This window comes from Petaurus breviceps, unplaced genomic scaffold (genome assembly GCF_028583685.1).
Source record: "Petaurus breviceps papuanus isolate PSGF00001 unplaced genomic scaffold, PetGlider_PUasm1.0 90750, whole genome shotgun sequence".
Lineage (NCBI taxonomy): Eukaryota > Metazoa > Chordata > Mammalia > Diprotodontia > Petauridae > Petaurus > Petaurus breviceps.
The window spans coordinates 885,869-900,180 of record NW_027187335.1 but is presented as its reverse complement, the minus strand read 5'-3'; the positions used below and the strand labels follow the sequence as shown (position 1 = coordinate 900,180).

General features: G+C 41.5%; 1 protein-coding gene across 3 annotated transcripts in view; it reads right to left on the bottom strand.

The window, feature by feature from the left end:
* The window catches only part of CUEDC1 (CUE domain containing 1), a 124,793-nt gene extending 123,770 nt beyond the window's left edge, over positions 1–1,023 (bottom strand). For 2 of the 3 annotated variants that reach the window (XM_069067438.1, XM_069067436.1), the window contains exon 1: positions 367–664. The gene's annotated coding sequence lies outside the window, so the exon portion shown is untranslated. Of the gene's footprint in view, positions 1–366; positions 665–887 lie in introns of those variants that run through there. The other variant, XM_069067437.1, reaches the window with a different exon arrangement.
* Positions 1,024–14,312: the final 13,289 nt, after the last annotated feature.

The following is a 14,312-nucleotide window of genomic DNA, read 5'->3' as shown; positions in this document are numbered from 1 at the left end:
CACACACACACACACACACACACACACACACACACACACACACACACCCCTGTTTGGGGCTGGAACCCGGCAGCAGGGGATCGAGGCGAAAGGGCATGGGGCTGCTAGGAAGGGGCTGCCGGCACGCGGCGGCTACCAGCGGCGCGAGCTCCCGGGGACGTTCCACGGCCACAGGAACTGGCAGTCAATTCGCGACGCTACGTTCATCCCCGCGCCGCCTCCACGTTCCATCCACTCCCCAACGCTCCCAGGCTGGGGCCGGGCCCCAGGTTGGGCATTCAAGGGGGTGGGGGGTGCCAGGACAGCGAAGGGGCCGAACCCACAGAGGGGAAGAGGAAAGGAAAGCGGGGAGGAGGGGGCGCTTACCCAAGACAAGAGAGGGGCGCTCCTACACTCTCCTCTCTGGTGCCTGGATGGAGTGTGAGTCCCGCCTCTCGTGGCCCGGGAAAGCCACGGGCGGGATGGGGTGGCGGTGCTGGGACGCGGCGCTGGAGAAGGGGGTGCAATCCCGAGCTCCTGCTCCGGCTCTGGCTCCGGCTGGGGTGGGAGAAGGAGGAGAATGCGAGGCGCCGGCAAGCTTCCTAGTGGCCCGCTGCGAGAAATGCAGCTGTCCCTGCCCTGCCAGCGGAGACCACAAGTGGAACTGAGCGGGAGGAGCGGGGCTGGGGGCGGGCGGGGGCGGGGGGGTGGGGTGGGGAAGGGTGAGAGAGCCAGCCAGGGCAGAGGGGATCCCCCGCCCCCAGGCCCTGTTCACCCTGTCCTCCCAGGGCCCTTCGGGTGAGATTGGATTTCGGGGAATAGCCAGGCCTCCACAACCAGAGAGGAGGGAGGGGGCGCCTTCAGTGGAAGGGGGCACAAAGCGAGTCTCTCCTCTTAGGTAACCCCACCTTTTTATCCCACACCCCTCGCCCAGGTCTTTGGGGCCCGAGGTTGGGAGGATTAGGACCTCAACTGGAGATGCTGGGGGTGGGGAGTGGAGGAGGAGGGAGCATAGAGCCAAGCATCATACCCTTCCCCCATTCCCTGGGAGGGAGGAGAACTGAGAAAGGAAAGGGAAATTGGAGGAAGAGGGACCGAAGCCCTAGAGAGAATGAAGGAGCCAGCTGCAAGGCCTGAGGGGAGAAGAAACTTGTTTTTTGTGTTTCACCCCTCCCCCTACCCAACCCCCATGGATCCTCGACTCTCACAGATCAGGGTGCTGACTCCCAGGAGTGCAGACCACATCTCGCCCATGCTTTCTTATCCTGTATGATTCCGACGGCTCCTTCCCATAAATCTATCATAAAGTATGAGCTGAAGGCCTTTCTCAAGTTTGGGGTTTTGTTTTGTATTTTAAATACTCCAGTATACCCAGTAGCACTCAAGGCTTACATTTGTTATCCCTCACTCATCTTTTCATAAGGTATATTTCCTGAATAACAGGTAGGCTGGGAGGCGCCCACGAAAGAGTGTGGGTCTTGAAGTCATGTGACTTGGGTTGGAATTCAGATTCTACCACTTATTAGCTGGATGACCTTGGGCAAATCCATTCATCCCTCTGGACCTCTGTTTCTTCATTTTAAAAGGAGGTTGTTGACTAGGTAATCTCTAAGGTCTCTTGCAGTCCATATCGATTTCTTTTACACTATTTCCTTTAGCAATTTTGATAATATTTGAGAGGCACCCTGATGTAGTAGAAAACATGGAGGCAGGTAAGTGGTAGAGATGTTGAATCACTGGATTGTAGTAAGGAAGACCTAAGTTCAAATATTAAACCAAACACTTGCTAGTCCCTGGGGCAAATCACCACCTGTCAGCCTCAGTTTTCTCCTCTTGTAAAATGGAGATAATAGCTCCTATCTCACAGACTTGTTTTAGGTGTAGTGGGAATGAGGGATTCTCTCCCCACACACCAGGTAGTTGATGTGATTATAGAAAGTTAGGATTACAGAGGTAATTAAGTATTAAATATGTTAAAGAAATACAAAGACATCCTGTCATCTCCCTACAATATGAAAAAGTTTCCTGATTGAATAGGCAGGACAAAGATTGGCCATATCCAGGGCAACCTTTCAAATACAAGCCTGCAATGTGCCCCAAGAAGAGCAATGATAAAAAGAAAGGCTCCTTGTCCACCAAAATCATAGCACTTTTTGTGGTAACAAAGAACAAATAAAAGATGCCCATCAATTGGAGAAGGGCTAGAGAAATTGTGCATGAGTGTAATGGAATATCACTGTGCTATAAGAAATGATGAACATGATGACTAGAGAGAAACAGGGGAAGCCTTATATGAACTGATGCAAAAGTAAGCAGAACCAAGAAAAACATGCACAGTGACTATAACAATGTAAATTAAAAAAACATATAATGTAATTATTATAACTTAATGAGGCAAAATTATAATGACCAAGCTTGGCCCTCAAGAAAAAATATGAAATAAGAAATCCCTCTACTTCTTTGCAAAGGTAGAAGGGCCAATGGTATGGAATACTGCATATGTTAAGCTTTTTAAAAGTTTGGCAGAATTTTTTTTTCTTTCTTCCTTTTTTTAAAAAATTCTTTATTATAAAGGATAGCTCTCTGGGAGGGGATGGAGAAAGGATGCAGAGGGAAATACAGGCAATATAAAAATAAAAGACATAAATACACTTTTTTTGCTTTTTTTTTTTTTTAAGGGCAATTGGGGTTTAGTGACTTGCCCAAAGTTACACGGCTAGTAAGTGTGTCAAGTGTCTGAGACTGGATTTGAACTCAGGTCCTCCTGACTCCAGAGCTGGTGCTTTATTCACTGTGCCACCTTAGCCACCCCATAAATACCCCCCCCCTTTTTTTTAAAGCCAAGCCTGCTATCCCTACACAGCAATTTCAGCATTTGGGTCAGGAAACATATTTATAGACTGTGACCTGACCTATCAGAAAGCAGCAAGGAAGGGGCAGTTAGGTGGCACAGTGAATAGAGCACCAGCCCTGGAGTCAGGAGGACCTGAATTCAAATCCATCCTCAGACACTTAACACTTACTAGCTGGGTGACCTTGGGCAAGCCACTTAACCCCAATTGCCCTGTCTTCCCCCTCCAAAAAGAGGAGAGGAGAGGAGAGGAGAGGAGAGGAGAGGAGAGGAAGCAGCAAGGAGGGAGGGGATTTTCACTTGTAGTAAAAGTCAGCCACATTAGGTAGGCTAGCTTTGGAGGTACTTTCTCTGTCCAAGACACTGCAACTAGCAGGGAGCAATTCAGGGAATCAAGCGGTTCCTAGCAAGAAGCATAAAGATTTGGATGGACAGAGGGAAGTAGCATTCAAGGATTGAGACTTATGGCACCTTCATCCCTATTTCACTGGATTTTGTGAGGAATATATGCAAAATAGATATTTGGTTTGGTTGTAAGATTTTAATGGTGTTTCATCCCAGTGAGAAAACCCTCTACCAATGCAAATCCACAACTTATAATCTTAGAGGGTTGCCTGAGATACTAAGAAGTTAAGCGATTTGCAGACTATCAGAACTTATTAGAAGCAGGATATGGACATAAGTCCTTCAGATTTCAAGGCTGGAACACAATCTATTCTGCCAAGTTGACTCTACCTTTAAATATTTTGAGGTCATTTTCTTATTTTGTTTTGTTTTGTTTATTGGATCTGTGACTTCTTTGGTATAAGGAACTCCCAGTGGGGAAACTCCCTTTACTAATACAGTGGGTTTTTTTAAAAAAAAAAATTTTCTTTTAAAATTTTAATTAAATTTTAATTTTTGGTCCCACATTCTCTCCATACTTTCACCCTCTCCCTCACCCATTGTGAAGACAAGGAAAAAGTTACCCACCATATACATATAGTCACACAAAACATTTCCACATTAGCTTTTTTTTTTAAAGCAAGGAAAATAAAGAAAATAAAAATGTGCTTCAGTCTTCACTTTGAAACCACCAGTTCTTTACTTGGAGGTGGTTAGCATTTTATGTCATGAGTCCTTTGGAGTTGTGGTGGATGATTGTATTGATCAGAGTCTTTCACAATTGATAATCTTTACACTATTGCTATTACTGTGTATGTTGTTCTCCTGGTTCTTCTCACTTTATTTTGCATTAGTTCATATAGGTCTTTGTAGATTTTTCTGAAACCATTCCCTTCATCTTTTCTTATAGCACAATAGTATTCCATCACTTTCATATAACATAACTTGTTCATCCATTCCCCAATTGATGGTCATCCCCTCTGTTTCAAATTCTTTGCTATCACAAAAAGAGCTGCTATAAGCATTTTTGTACATATGGGTTTGTTTCCATTTTCTTTTATCTCCTTGGGGTGTAGAACTTGTAATGGTTACCAATGCAGTCTTAAAGCTGCTCCATAAATTTGAGGTACACTCTCCCACAGATATGCATAGGTACGTGGGAAAGTGGGTATAAAGTGTGAAGAGTACAATAGCAGTGAGTCACGCATGCAGAAAACATATGCAGTCAAGACAACTCATGGCTCCAGGTCTGAATGCCCTCCCCCCATGCTTTTTTTTCTCATGTAGACCTCATTGTACTCTCCCCTAGGGCTAGCATCTGGTTTGGTTGCTCAGCTGGGCTCCCTGGGTCTGCCCCTTTTTGTAGCTCAACTCAGCTTCCAGGGTTAATTCTCTCTTGACATGATTCTCTGCATCTCATAATCTTTAAGAATTTCTTGGGACACTATGGGGTTAAGTGACTTATCTTGGGTACCAAGTAGATAGATCTCAAAAGTGATATTTGAACCCAAGTCTGGCTAAGTTAGAGTTCTATCTACTATGCCATCACTAATACAGAAATGTTAGCTCTTATTAGTAGTGATCTGCTATAGCCTATGTAGACCTACCAGGCATCTCAGTAACCCTTTTGGTCACTGCCTAAGCTTTAGATCCTGTCCAAGTGGGACCTTCACTCAGGTTTAGAGAGATAATTGCTGGAAATTATACCAGATTTAAAAATCAATAGGAGGGGGGGGGGCAGTTAGGTAGGACAATGAATAGAGCATCAGCCTTGAAGTCAGGAGGACCTTGATTCAAATCCAGTCTCAGACACTTGTCTAGCTGTGTGACCTTGGGCAAGTCACTTAAACCCAATTATCTTACCTTCCCCCTCAAAAAAATCAATAGGAGAAAAGCAGAAGATCAAGGAAAAGGGGAGGTAGGAGCTTTACCAATAGCTTTCTTTTGACTCCATGCCAACTCTACCCTCAGGGTCCCAAACATCACCAGCCAGCCCTACCATCTACATCAGTCTCTATCTAGTAGGCTCTGAGAAGATTTTTCAAAGCTATAATTGATTTGATGAGCAATTTTTCCTGGACTCTGAAGAAAACCACATGGTCTAGTTTTATACTTCAGATAAAGCTTTCATCACTGTGATACTACTTTCCAATACAGAGTCCCTTGGTACCTTCTTGATTTCAGTTTTGCCCTGATGTTATAAGCACCCAGCTAAGTTTGTGAGCAGAGTAGAGCAATCTGAGAGAAAACTCAAAAGACCATGGGTATGGATAAAAGTGCAGGCAGAACTCCATGTTAAATATTGGCAAATATCATTGGATTTAGGGCCAGAAAGGACCTGATGATTCAATCCTCTCATTTGACTGATAGGGAAACTGTATCCTGTATAAACTTGACAATTAAAATATTATATCCCTCTCCTCCAGCAAGAAGTAAGTTCCTCAAAGGGACTAATTTTCATCTTTTACCTCCAGCCTTAAGCACATTCCTGTGTAGAGAGCAGACACTCAGTTGGTTTGGATTCTCTCTCTCTGTATGTATGTGCATCCATCCATACATACATACATATGTGTGTACATAATTTGCATTCCTGATGCAGAAGAAGATATGTTCTTCTCTTTCCCTTTTGCCTCACCATCCTACCCCATACACCTTTTAAGGGCCTATGGCCCCTTGTACCCATTGATATAGAGAGACATGTAGAGGACATATAGCCAACATATTTTTTAAAAGTATCAGGATAGGGATGGCTAGGTGGCTCAATGAGTAGAGTTAGTTTTCCCATATGCCCAAATGTAGAACCAAAGATGTCATGAGCCTAAGAGACAAAATGTTCATCATATTCCCTCACTCTTCAGTCCCCTAGATCAGGTGTGCTTAAGTTTTTTGTGGCATGGACCCCTTGAGCAGTCAGGTGAAGCTTATAGTTCCCTTTTTAGAATAATGTTTTTAAATACATAAAATAAAATACATAGAACTATGAAGAAAAACAACTATACTGATATAGTTTTCAGAATTTTAAAGAAAAAAATGGTCATGCATTTTACATTAATAATTCCTACCCTTGGGGCGGCCAGGTAGCACAGTGAGTAAGAGTACCAGCTTCAGAATTGGGATGACCTGGGATCGAATCTGGGCTCAGACACTTAGCACCCACCCAGAAACACCTGGCCGTGTAACCTTGAGCAAGTTACTTAACCCCAATTTCTTTAAAAAGAATTCCTACCCTATGAGGCAGCTAGGTGGTACAGTGAGTAAGATCTCTGGCCCCAGCGTTGGGAGACCCAGGATCGGTTCTGGCCTCGGAAACTTAGCACCCACACAAAATAACTGGCCATGTAACCTTGGGCAAGTTACTTTAACCCCAATTGCTTAAAAAAAAAAAGAATTCCTACCCTAGATAATTTTAACATCCCTTCTCTTACCCTTCACCAAGCTTCATATTAGTGAACCTTAAATTCAGAGCCGGATGGGACCTTACAGGTCATGTAATCCACTACCTCTTGTCTTAAAGATAAGGAAAACTGAGGCTCCAAAAAGTTAAATGACTTGCCCCAGGTCCCCAGATAATAAATAGTACAGTAGTCATTTGAACCCAGGTCCCACGAGACTCCAAATCTGGCACTCTTTCTCTGTCTTACATTCACTCCTTCTTGTGTCATTCTTGAGGTGAAGAGGACTGTTCCAGGTGCCATCATTTTTGTCTAAAAACCTGTTTGCCTGCTCTTGAATAAAAACCACATACAATAGCAGTTCTACTTCTAAACCTTCACCTCATCCCCACCTCAGCTCCTTCCAGAGCTGTTACAAGTTTGCCAGCATGCATTAACTTCTTGGGTAGTTGGTGCTGGCACGTACCAACTGAGAAGAAAGCAGTCAGGTTTTATTCAAAGAAAGGACAATGTTTTCTGGCCTGTTCCCAATATCCTTTCTGATAATGCCAAGCCCTTTATTTTTTTTTCTTGTACATTGAACTGATAGTTGCCTTAGGGTAAGAGTCTATGCTGTTTCTAAAGTCTGTCTCTTTCCAATATCCTAACCGATAACTCAGAGCTTGTCGTCCTGTGAGTATAGTTTGGTCTAGTTCTTCCTGAAGGCTTTCCTTTATAAAGGAAAATTAAAATTCATCTACCACCTCTCTGCCCATTTATAAGGTCTTCCTGTAGTTCAGCCCTTCAAGTGTGGCAACTGCTGGTCTGGGAGAGTTTAGTGGAAACTGGAAACCTGGATATTTTGATTTAGTACAGGCTCCTTTAAATATGTTATTTTTTAAAAACTAGAAAAAATATTTAATTTAATTTAATATCATCATCATCAAGACACACCTGACTCAGTACTGGTCCCTGGGAGATCCCAGTTGTTTATATTTCTCTATACTGTATACAGAAATGCCCATTTATCTCAAACCTATATCCTATGTTTAAACTAATTTCCTATTTTTTAGTAGTTATAATAAAAATAACTAGCATTTACATAGTGTTTTTAGGTTTGCAAAGTGCTTTACAAATGTTACTTCATTTGGTTTTCCCATCTACCTTGGGAAGTAGAGTGCTGTTATTAACCCATTTTACAGATGAGGGAACTGAGGCTGACAAAGATTAATGAATTTCCCAAGATCACGAAGCTAGTAAGTGTCTGATGCCAGATGTGAACCCAGTTCTTTCTAGTGCTGATAAAATACTCCCTATAATACCACAGTGAATCAATTTATTTAATTTTCTTTGGAATAGAATCTTTCCATAGACTTTCTGAAGGTCAAAAAATATTGTATCTCACTCTGTTTGTCCTCTGAGAGCTTTCACAGACTCTCAGACAATTTTCCCCCTTATAGAAACCATATACTCTTTTCCCCAATTCATTATGTGTGTTTAAGTGGCAAAGCTTTTTCAAAAAAGAGACACAACTGCTTGCCCTATATGGAAATGAAACTCCCCGAGCTGTGGTTTCTAGAGTTCCCTCTGGAGCCCATCTGATGAATGAGATGCGCTGCGAGACTGACCTTAGTGGGTTCTAGTTGTGACCTTGGGAGTCCTTTGACCTCTTCAAATTTCAGTTTCTCTGCTGTGAGAATTAAATGAACCAAGGCAGTGTGGGGTAGTGGGAAAAGGGTTAGACTTGGAGTCAGCAGAGATGTGGGTACAAATCTTGACTTTGACACTAACTGACTGTAGGACATGATCTCTCTCATCCTATTTCTTCAGCTGTAAAATGGGTCTAATGATATTCACTTGGCATTGCTGTGGGGAACAGCACTTTGTAAACCTTAAAGGATTCACTCAATAAATGAGATAAATAACGCATTAAAAGTTTTATCATAATGGAAAATGATATGTAAATAGTATTATTTATAATATTATTAATAGGCTAGCTATTACTATTATTAATAATAGACTAGGGAATAGACCTGTCATTTTATTGACATGGGGAACTCCCCCTCCCCATACAGGTCAGCACTGTCTCTCTTGCCGACTTTAGAGAGCTGCCTGAGCATTGAGAGTTTAAGTAACTTTCTGGAGTCACACATCCAGTATGGGTCAGAGACAGGATTTGAATCCAGGTCTCCCTGGGTACTTCTTGAGTTTATCCTGTGGTTGTGAGGATGTGGATTCAAATTCCAACTCTGCTATTTATGGACCACAAGGTCTTAGGAAATCTCTTCTCTGAACCTCAGTTCCCTTCTCTATAAGATTTCTGTAATAAGACCTAATTTACTTAACCTCACAGGGCTATTAAGAGGAGAAAATTATATGAGCTTTTATATACATACATGCATGCAAACATATATGTGTTGTGTGTGTTGATGTATATCAGAAGTTCTTGGGGCAGCCAGGTGGTGCAGTGAATAAGAATGCCAGCCCCGGAGTCGGGAGACTTGGGATCGGTCCTGGCCTCAGATACTTAGCACCCACACAAAATAATTGGCCATGTAACTTTGAGCAAGTTACTTAACCCCAATTGCTTAAAAAAAAAATTCTTCACCATCCGGTGTCATGAACACCTTTGGTAATCTGCTGGAGCCTATGGAGCCCTTCTCAGAATCGTGCTTTTAAATGCATAAAGTAAAATACAGAAGATTACAAAGTAAACCAGTTTTACTGAAAAATAGTTCTCAAAATATTTTTAAACTAAATTCATGGACCTCAAGTTAAGAACTCCATGTATGTGTGTATGCTCACATTTGTGTGTATTGTATATTAAGGCACATAAACGTACATGTGTGTATATGTGTATGTGTAAATGCATTTAAATGTAAGTACATATGCATGTATATATAGCTGAATGTGTGTGTGTAAATGTGTGTGTATTATGTGAGTGTGTGAGCATGTGTTTATATACATACATATATGCATATATGTGGGCTTTGGAAATGGTAAAGGCTATACAAATGTGAGGGTGGTATTAGAGAGAGAGGTCATATTAACAATCCAATGGGACTTTGACTTTTTAAGGATGAATTCTATATTTTGACCAACATTTCCACAATTTTATCCTTGGAGGCTTTGGGGATTCCCAAGGTGATTTAAACCAGGATTTATAATTTGCTTTTGTCTGAATTATTTGATAACTCAGAAAAGAGATGTGTGTATATGTATGCATATGTAAGTGTGTGCATGTCTATGTACATATGTAAGTATGCTATATATGTATATGTGAATATGGATTGTATCCGTGAATTTGTAGGTATATATTGTGGATATGTGTAGGTATTATGTTATGTGTATTGTGTGAGTACATGTATGTAGATATAGATATAGGTGTGTGCATATGTATTGTGCAAATGTGTATGTTTATGTATATATGAGCATGTTTGTGTGAATCCGTGTGTCTGTAGATGTGTGTATGTGAATGAGTATATGTGTACATGTATGTAGTGAGTGTGTGGGTGTATGTGTGCATGCATTATGTCAGTGAATGTGTGTATATATGTATGTATCTATGGACATACTGTGTATGTGTATTGTGTGAGTACATGTGTATGAGTGTGAGCATATGTATGTATGTGCTTATTTGAATATGTGCATGTAAGTGTGTGTATGTATATGAGTTATGTTGTATGTGTATATAAATGAATGGGTGCATATGTGTTTATAATATGTGTGTTTCTCTGCATGAATGTTCCTTGTTATGTAGATGCGTGTGTATATGAATGCATGTATCTGTGCATGTATATATGTGTGTTTATGTATATGAATTTGCGTGTCTACATGTGAGTTCACATGTGTATATGTGTGTTATATGAGTGTGTGTGAATGTGTGTATAATATGTATATATGAATGTGTGTGTGTGTGTGTGTGTGCAGGGAAAGTTCCCTGGATTTATGCTTGTATACAATTTCATGTATTTTGGGATTCAATGTAGGAGGAGATTTTGTTATGGTGGCCAGTTTGGGGTTAAATCTCTGGTCCCTAATCTTTTCTTTCACTGATGTCTAACTATTGACCTAGGCTGGAGAGCCCCAGAAGTCATGTAGACAAGTGTCCAGTGTCCTGCTAACCATGTGACACATATAGTGACCTGATCTCTCTTAATTATCTCTACTAATGGTAGGGAGTCATGGCACAGATGACCCAAAACAAAGGAGTCAACTGGGACTTAGTGATCAATGTAGATTTAGTTAGCAAAGAGTTGGTAAAAGAATGTGTAACACATCACTGTTGGCTGAAAAAATTTAGCACCCACCTAATACCTGGCAAGTCATGACCTGGTGGCAAAAATTGCAAGAGTTCTGCTTTATAAACTAACAGAGAACAAATCCCTTTGCTACCAACACACTTAAAATATCCTGGAAAATTGTACTAATAAACTGTACTAGAATGAGACTCTTATTACAGTCAGAAGTATTGCCCACTATCACCATGACAAATATCGATCCATAAAAAATTTAAGAACAGTGTTTTAAATAGATATTTCCATATCAAATACTCAATATTCAAGGTACATGAAATAAAAAGCTTTCAAAACATAAGACTTAGCATAAGAAACCCAAGTCACATAGAAACAGGATGGGGTCTTCCTAAAGAGTGAAACCTACAGAGGATAAGCTTTCAACACAATATTTATATTCAATTACAAAAAGTAGTTGGTTTTACCCACCCAGGCAATAATTTGCAGCATATTAATTTTTCTTTTAAATAGGAGGATAGTGATTTTTCCCAGGACCATTTCTATCTGAATTCCATTCAAAAAGATGAGGAGGAAGAGATGGAGGAAGAGGAGGAAAAGGAAAAAGGAGGGGGAGGAGGAGGGGGAGGAGGAGGGGGAGGAGGAGGAGGAGAGATTGTCCCACTATTGCAGACTTTGAGAACATGCTGAGGTGATAATACTGTGCCTGAAAGGGAAGGGGGAACAAAGAGGGGCCTGGGACTCTGCCCCTGTCTACTAGCAAATGAGGGCTTTTTGCCAGGGCCCCCAGCTCCCTCCCTACCCAATGGAAATGTTGAAATACCATGTTCTTTCATGGAAAGTCTTCACTTGAGTTATATAACGGTTGGTTACCAAGGCACTATATTGTTGTCCTGGAAGAAAGTGGAGAGGACATAGGTCCATGTGCTCACAGTTTGTTTTCCTTGAGCTCTCCTATTTCCTACAAGGCCAATGGGAAAACCCAGGAATGCAGCTTTCTTCCTCCTCCTGCCTCTCCTTAAATGAAAAAAAAAAATGGCGCATCTCCAAGCAGGGCTGAGTCTGGTGTTATTCCTGAGCCAGACACAAGATCTGCTAGCCTCCCAACTCTCACCTCAAACCTCAGAGGCCATTGGGCACCATTTAATAATAAGGCTATCCCTTGGCAAAATGACAAAATGCAATGCTTGTCTCCTACTCCCATTTCCCATCCCCCACTACCCTTTTGTAGGCCTATTCCCTTCATCTATTGTATACTCTTTGTGCTGACTCAGCCTGCCTTGTCATGGAAGAAAATAATTTGATAAGTTAATTTCATGTTTCCCAAACATCTATCTGAGGACTACTCAGTATGTGGCAAACTTGTACTGGCATGTAAGACTTTTACTTCTTAAAATCCATATACTTAAAAAAATTTAAAACCACCCAGGTTTTTTGATTGACTGGCTGAACTACCCTGTAGCAGTAACCACACTGACAGTACCCTGTGCTTACCCTCATCTCTGAGGAATCGGTGAGGCCAGGAGAGGGGAGCAGAGGAAGTTAGGAAATAGTGCTGAGGATCAAACTTGGCAGAACTAGTGGGCCTGCTCAGTAGGGAGCATGGAAGGATTTCCTGACTTTTTTTGGGGGGGCAACTTTACTGCCAGCCTCACTTTTCTTTTCTCTGAGAATAGGAGAAAATGACCCTGTTAGGAAGGAAGATGCAGAAAAGATAACTTGAAAGTATGTATAAATGTGTTTCCATTGCAAAAGATGGATTTCAGCTAGACACAAGGAAGGACTTCTTGACTTTTGGGATCACAAAAGTCGAAGAGAAGCCTATAAAGTCTCCTGTGGAAACAGTTCAGGAGTGCAGAGGAAGAAAGAACTCAAATGAAGCGAGATCCTTGGAGCAGTAAGAGATGGAGAAGAATGCCCAGGGGCTCAGACCGCTGCTGCTCACCAAATTTTCAACATTCCTCCTCTCTCTTCCCCTAATAGCAACAGAATATTCACTGAAAGAGATTCCTTTTGGTAGTGTTGATAAGTGTCTTCACGAAGGGGCCAGACTAGAAGTTCAATAATTTCAGGGGATTCAGAAGTCTCAGTGAGAAAGAGGAAACAAAATGTGTAAGTTAGTGGGACTCTCTTAGAACCTGTATAGAGCTAAGCCATGAGGCTCCATGGATACAGCCAATAGAGTCCTGGTTTTGGCAATTAGGCAGACATAGGTTTGAATCCTGTCTCAGACATTAACTAGCTGTGTGAGCCTAAACAAATCATTTAACTTCTCTGCACTTCAGTAAAATGTCATTAATAATAGTACCTACCCCAGAGAGTTGGTGGGAGGATAGAATGAGATAATGTATGCAAAGACTATTTAAATCTGAGCTTTTATTGTTTTTCTACTTTCCATATGATTAATGCTTGGGTTGCAACCACTCAACCCAAGCCTGTCCTATAGACCTGGGTTTCCCTGAGGAAAGGGGGTAGCCAGCTATAGAAGAGTAAATTCTTATACTGTGAAATTTGAAAGTCCCTAGTGCTGGAAAGAAATTTTTAAGAGGTCATCTTGTTCATTCTACTCTAGGCAAAGATGACTCCCAACTTGTCCCAGACCAGACAGGTTGTTAAAAGATCCCTAGGAAGGTAAATGCCATGCCTTCCCTCAGTCTGCTTCTCTTAGGTCTAATGAAGATCAGAACAATGTCCCTCAACATCATAAGCTACAGTTAGAAGCAATAAAAATCATATTTTCAAGGATGCCCATTCTGCCCACTATTATTTGATATAGTTCTGGAAATGCTGGCAATAGAAATAAGACAAGAAAGAAATTAAAGGTGTTAAGGTGGGTAAAGAGAAGATAAAACTACCCTCATTTGCTGATGATAGGATAGTTAATTTGGAAAATCCTAGGAAGTCAGCATGTTTTCAGACTTTTTCAATATATTGATCAATTTTGCTGATTTTTCCTCTTCTTTTTTTTGTCTTTAAAAATATCATTTGTTATATGGGTTGGCTGTCCAGGAGGGCAAAAGGGGAGTATGTTGGGGAAATTTTTGGTAAAGTAAAAAAAAAACCCCACCAATAATCAACTTATTTTAAGAAGAAAATAATAAAAGTACCTCTAGAAATGTCCTACAGGATTCTGTCATTAGTTCTGACAGGGCTCTTCTTTTTCCCTTTCCTACACTGATCATCTGAACAAATTGTGCTTGATTGAAAGAGTCCTGGGTGGGGCATTAGTGAGGAAAGAGTAGGCTGAAAGGTGGGTTCATCAATCTCCCCATTTAGGAAAGGAAGCACCCCCTAGATCAACCGAGGAATCTGAAAAGGCTGAGTGTCTAGGGGATTTCAGGTCCCTGCTGCTACCTGTCCTCCAGGAATGAGCTTTCAATTCTCTCTGGTAGGCCCCCACCCTTACCAGGGCCCATCATCTTCCTTTGCCCCTCCCCACTATGTCAAGTAAAAGTTGTCCATGGTAGGGACAGC